This window comes from Dermacentor variabilis, chromosome 7 (assembly GCF_050947875.1).
Source record: "Dermacentor variabilis isolate Ectoservices chromosome 7, ASM5094787v1, whole genome shotgun sequence".
Lineage (NCBI taxonomy): Eukaryota > Metazoa > Arthropoda > Arachnida > Ixodida > Ixodidae > Dermacentor > Dermacentor variabilis.
In genome coordinates this window covers 54,282,571-54,288,570 of record NC_134574.1, presented here as the reverse complement: position 1 = coordinate 54,288,570, position 6,000 = coordinate 54,282,571, and the positions used below count along the sequence as shown (strand labels likewise).

Sequence of the window (6,000 nt, the reverse complement as noted above, 5' to 3'; positions counted from 1 at the left end):
CAACGGACTCGCTTTTTTAGAGAGTCGGTCGTTATTAAGCTTCAAAGGGGTCATAAGCAAATTTAGGCATTATATACCAACAACCCGTACGCATGCATCATCCGGTGACCGTCAAATCAGCAAAGTGTTAGTCTAATGTTTGCTCCGAAACAGCTCAAAATTCAAACCAACGCCGGAGGCCTTTAGTATAAGAGCAGCCAATCTAGTCACCGGCGCAAGTGACGCTGCAGCCTTTCTTTCATACCTCGTGTGACACATCCGCGCCGTCAGTGATAAGAACGCGATGTAGGAGCGAACAGAAGCGCCAACAAATGGAGGATTCTTATGTAAGCGCTGAGTAATGCCGTAACTTGTACTAGGGAGCACTGAAGTACCTACGAGAGAAAAAGAAGGTGCCGGCTTCATTATAAAATTGTTACGCAACCTCCCAGCTGCGGAGGTGCTGACGGCTGGGAAGGAATGTTACTTCGGGAGGCCCTGTGTTGACAATATTGAGACAACCCAAGAATAGGTGGCTCGACTTGCTCGCACCAATGCTTCCCATTTCATTTAGTTCTGTCTCTCGTATTACTGTGCCGTTTTTACAAATTCATTTAACGAACACACTCTGCAAGGTGCTTTAGAACCTACAGTGTATAACAAAGCGCAAAATAAACATATATTGTATGCCACAGGTGTAAGGAATCACTGGCGAATTGAAAAATACAGCGTCTGTGTAGCAGACCAACAACAGATGGCGTACTCTCGTTAGCTCTTTCAGAAACAGCCAATCACCTTTAGCGATTTCTGTCAGGGAAAATCTCTGACTCCGCCATTTGGGTTTTTGCAGACTTACATATCTTAGAATGCCATCCCAGACTATTGGCCTGATCGCGGTGAAGATAGGCACCTTTCCGAGATGCGAAGCCATATCGTTGTTGCTCCGCACACGCTTTCGATTGCAGTCAACCCCATCAAAGCGGTTCGCACACTGATGAAGAACATACCAGGATATGTACGTTGGCAGAAGGTCCTTCCATTATCTTTTTCGCTAGTATCGCGCTACTTGGGCTTCGTTGAATCTGTATACCTGCGCGAACGCAGGTGACTGAATACGATTTCGACAAGTCATCCATCACCTTCGGAAGTGTTTTACTTTCAAGTTTGAGGCTCTCTTTACTAGCCGAGAAAACACGCTAAATGAAAACCAGAAACACACAGGAGAAGACAAAAGACTTCCACTGAATTTTTATTTACAGAATACATCGGATGCGAAGAATACGTCAATAAGCGGATTATATTCCTGATGGCTCCAGGTTACTTTCCCTTCCAAATGACTGTTGGAAAATAAGCTGCATATAACCTATTCCGACGGCTTGTTTGTTAATAAACAATAACCGCTTTTTGGTCTCAGTTCTATTCACACCATGAATTCACCCCTTTCCAGCGAAGTAAACATCCAAGACAAGAGCCGTGTGGTGGGTGCGGCTTGTTGTCGTCTTGCATCTTTCTGCTGTTACTTCGCAATGCATCATTCCGGGAGCGCGCATCAACTAGCTCAAGTTTCCGCTCCTATTGCGCTTTTTGTTTTGTTTTTTTCCCGCTGGTTTCATCGCGCTCCTCTACACTGCACATTGAAATTTTCGAGGTGTTCACGTGCGCTCGTAACAGCGCAGCAGTTGCTGTGATCAAGAGCATAAAAGACGTGCACGGAAGGGACTACGTAGTCTATAAGTGCACTAGTTATTTCTTTTGTTTAGCTTCCGTTATACATTCACACGTCGAGTTCACATGATTGCGCAAGAAAAAACACCAAGGGGCCCAATCGTTATTAGTCATATGATACTATATATATGTACATATAGCCTGGTGGCCATAACAAACAACCAAGCACATTTCACAGTTGAGAGCATTGAGAGCAGGGATAACGCAATGAGGACAATAGAGGGGCCGTGCAGAAAAAAACTGCGCACCTGGCGCAAGTATTGAGAGGCATTTTCCTGCCAGAAATACCAAGGGCTTGCGCATGCAGCTGCGTCGACGGTGCTGTTCTCTTTGGGGTGAAAAATTGAGAGACCTTTGTGCTTGATTTTCTCTTATTTGCTTATTTGTCACACTTTTTCACGAAAGGATTACTGTGGCTTTCTTACGTCTCTTTCTACTGAGTATGCAAGCAGCCAACTAAGAACGCAAGAAGGCCTGGGTCTGCCGCGTCCTTTAGGTTTGCCGGCTCATAAGGTAAATCGAAGTGACCCGTTCCCGGCCTCTGCCTAAAACTTGAAACGGCTTCATATCTCAACACAGATTGCATCGTTCAAGGTAAAGTGCCGTACGGGACCTCAGTGTTTATTCCTATGTATATCAATCAATCTAAAGCTGCAAAAAAATTGAACCCGACTACGTCGTGTGTAGGCTTCCGATTGCCTTATTTATTATTGTTAGCTTTGTCTTACCTAATTACAGATTAAGGTGTTGAGTTATATATCCTGTTGCTTCTTGGCCATGAGGTATAGGTTCAAATATGTTTTACTGAAGACTCAACTACCAGTCGTTGCCACATATTAAGGCTTCTGTGAAATACGTAGATGCGCAATACAGCTTACCGAAAGGCAGCGGGCAGTGGTGCTTCTACGAATCACGAAAAAAAAATAAGCATGAATATCGTATGTACACGAATGTTGTTAAGAACGAAGACTAGAAATAGACTACAGCTGTCTGTAGTTTTAACAGTGTTACGTACTCAAAGCTGCACTGCTATCATTTATCAGTAGAGTTTCAGTCATTGATACCCTAAGTAGGGGAAGAAGGACAGTTGTTCGCAGGAATAGGCAAGTTATCTAGGCAAGCAGCCAACTTAAGAAAAACTCCTGTTTGACTTACAAGTCGTGCACACGCTTTAGTCTACTTTCGATCTTTATTTAGTTTTTTTTGTGTGTATACGTAGGGCGGAGCCTACCTGGCACCTGTTATGAGCTGTCAAAAGGAAATACGAACGAGCTCAAGTACATCATGCGCACATGTGCACAATATCCGCATATTGAATTCACCTTTTTCGTCTCTATTGTAATATACTGCCTCACACAATTCTAACGGCCTTAGGAGATGCCTCACTCAACAGCACGAAGTGCCGTGCAACGCGCACAGCTAGAGAGAAAGTAGACGTCACGCTTATCGCCGATTCCTGTACTTCCGCCTAGAAATCGCTGACTTCTTTATGCAACCGCCATACAAAAGCTCTTGTGCTGTATTTTAAATTTAAGCAATATAAAATGTCGCCGCTTGCAACAGCTGCATATTGCATCATCGCTTTTTGCACGGTACGAGTGGCCATTTTTGTCACGAGAAGGTAATGACAGGTAAAGAAAGAAAGAAATTTCTGAGATCAAGGTGGCAATTGTGCTCAATACAGTGCTTGTTGTTATGGTATGCGGGATGTTCTACGTCAACGGCGATCTCGTCGTGAACACTTGTGAAACTTTTGTCTGCCTATATTTTTGCAGCCTACGGCTTATCTGCACTTGAAGGTATGATAGCTTCTCGTTCGTGTAGCGAGGCGGGTCTTCTTTTGGGCTACGTTGCATAGTATGTAATTTACAAATTATTCCTCTAGCGAAGGCTACGTGGCAGCACACGTTCAGAATTAGTGAATAGCGCCAAAGCGCCCGCCGTGGTTGCTTAGTGGCTACGGTGTTGGGCTGCTGAGCACAAGGTCGCGGGACCGAATCGCGGCCACGGCGCCCAAATTTCGATGGGGACGAAAACACCCCTGTACTTAGATTTGGGTGCACGTTAAAGAACCCCACGTGGTCGAAATTTCCAGAGTTCTCCACTACGGCGTGCCTCATAATCAGAAAGTGGTTTTGGCACGTAAAAACACACGTCTTTTTTTTAATAGCGCCAAACGCCTACAGGAGCCCCTCAATGTGCAGTGACTTTCTTGCCTAGATTTTTTCAGGCTGTAGTTCTTGCCATAGTTCATAGCTTTTTCTTTCTAAGCTAGAGCCTATAACGCTAGGAGTATTGTAGACATCGAATGAGTGGCCAAACACGCATGGAAAAAAGTCAGCGTGAATCCAGCGCTGCATGGTGTCATCCCGAATGAAAGATGCAACATAGCTTTGATTCCTAGCATTTCATCTCTGTTGCAACAGCTTAGCTATAAAAAAACGCCATTTTTATTGGCACTGAGACGGTCTTTCGATAGTTTTTAACCATGTGATAGTCCACGACTGAAAAATGAAGCCTTAATGAAATGTAAAAAGAAAATTAAGCATCTGCAAAACGAAATGAGTCAGCACTGGCAGCTAAGGCGCCATGACAAATCGACATTATGAGTCCCAGCGATATTGGACTGTATTGAGTAGTTTAGTACCGTGCCCAAAAACTGCATAGTTGTCACTGTGCTTGCGTTGTCGGAATTATCAGCTCATTCGCAATGCAGGGTTTCAAGAATAGCTCATTTCGGGCCCGCTACTTTTAGGTTCCATGGCCCAATTTGCCTGTGCATTCTGGAATTTACAGGATTCCCATGAGGTAGTTCAGGTTGGCCTGAATACGAGTGGCAATGTTTATTGGCGATGTATGTTAGGCAGAATGCCTTCCGGGCGCGAGACCCCTGGCGCGTGAGCTTTCTTCATTTCAACTTCTGAGAGTTTGCGACTGGGTCGTCAAAAAAGATGACGTAGGCCGCACAACTTTGGCTACTTCGGAAGGAGTCTGCAGTCATGTTGCCTTCTTTTCCACGTCCTTAGTGGTATTGAGTCCGTTTCGCGCATTCAGATGGTGACGAAACATCCTGAGGCCTCAGGGATTCCTGTTTCGATTAATCTGCCAGGGACGTAGGAGTTTCCTCGCCGTCTGGCTGTGTCGCAGGCGTTCCTCATCATACTCTCTTTCAACATCTTCGGGAGTATTGCCTAACGGTACAAGATGAGTCCTGTTGCATCTTACAGATGTGCCATCCGTTTCGACCCAATATGACCTGGGTTCTGCTGCCCGCGGTTGAACGGTGCCTGGCTTGCCTAAGTCAACGATCGATACTTCCAAATGGTCACACTTCCCTTGGGGACCATCATAGTGCGTATTTTGCTTCTGAAGGTAGTCATCTTCAAACGTGCGCAACTTGTAGTTAAGGAGTCGCGGAAGAGGTGTCACGGCAGCTACTGGACAGGATGTGCGCAGTTTTCTGCACATCAGAAGTTCTGCTGGAAAGCAACCATTCTTGAGGGGACTTGAGCATTCGGTAACGGAAGTCAGGTAGGGGGTCTTCTGCTTCCTTTAGAGACTGCTGCAGGATCTTTACAACAGCTTCTGCTAAACAATTTTTTATGGGTACTTGGGACTCGATGTCACGTGCTCAAAGTGGTAATTGCAGGTGAAGCTCGCAAAAACGAAGCCTGGAGCTTCCTAGAATTGTGGCTTATTGTAGGCGTCAAAGACTTCTGGTATCCCGTTTACCAAGGAGACAGATCTGCAATGAGCAACCACCGCTGCTGCTGTGAGCGTATCAAATGGGACCATGCAAGCAAATCTCGAATAGTAGTCAGAGATGATGAGGCGCCAGCATCAGTCAATGCAGGACACGTATATTGTGACTCGGTGCCAGGGCTCTGCAGGGAACGCAGTGGTACTCACAGGCATCCCATACGGAAAGTTTTAATGTGCTTGTCTCGGTCGACTTCAATAGCTGGCCACAACACACAGTCTCTGGAAGTTCCTCTGCATTTGTCGATACCAAAGTGCGCCCCACATAGCAGAAGAATAATTTAGCTTTGCAATTTGGCTGGTACTGGTATGCGCGAACCAAACATGACGAAGCGTTTAGCCGTCGTTGTGAAGCCAGTACTCTTTGAGCATCAGATTGAAGTAGTGACGTACTGGCTTACCGAAACTAGTGAGTCTGCTTAGTTGGGAATGAATGGCGCCGTACTCTTCTCTTATCAGCTAAAAGACTCAATAATTTGGGAAAAGAATTTCGAAGATCACGTGTGCAATAGAGCCTTCAATGTCTCGTGCCAAGTC

The 6,000-nt window shown here is 45.5% G+C and overlaps 1 protein-coding gene across 1 annotated transcript in view; it reads left to right on the top strand.

The window, feature by feature from the left end:
• Positions 1 to 2,005: 2,005 nt before the first annotated feature.
• LOC142587444 (AB hydrolase superfamily protein YfhM-like) overlaps positions 2,006 to 6,000 on the top strand; it is a 63,417-nt gene continuing 59,422 nt past the window's right edge. Inside the window, exon 1 of the mRNA XM_075698467.1 lies at positions 2,006 to 2,298. The gene's annotated coding sequence lies outside the window, so the exon portion shown is untranslated. The remainder of the gene's footprint in view (positions 2,299 to 6,000) is intronic.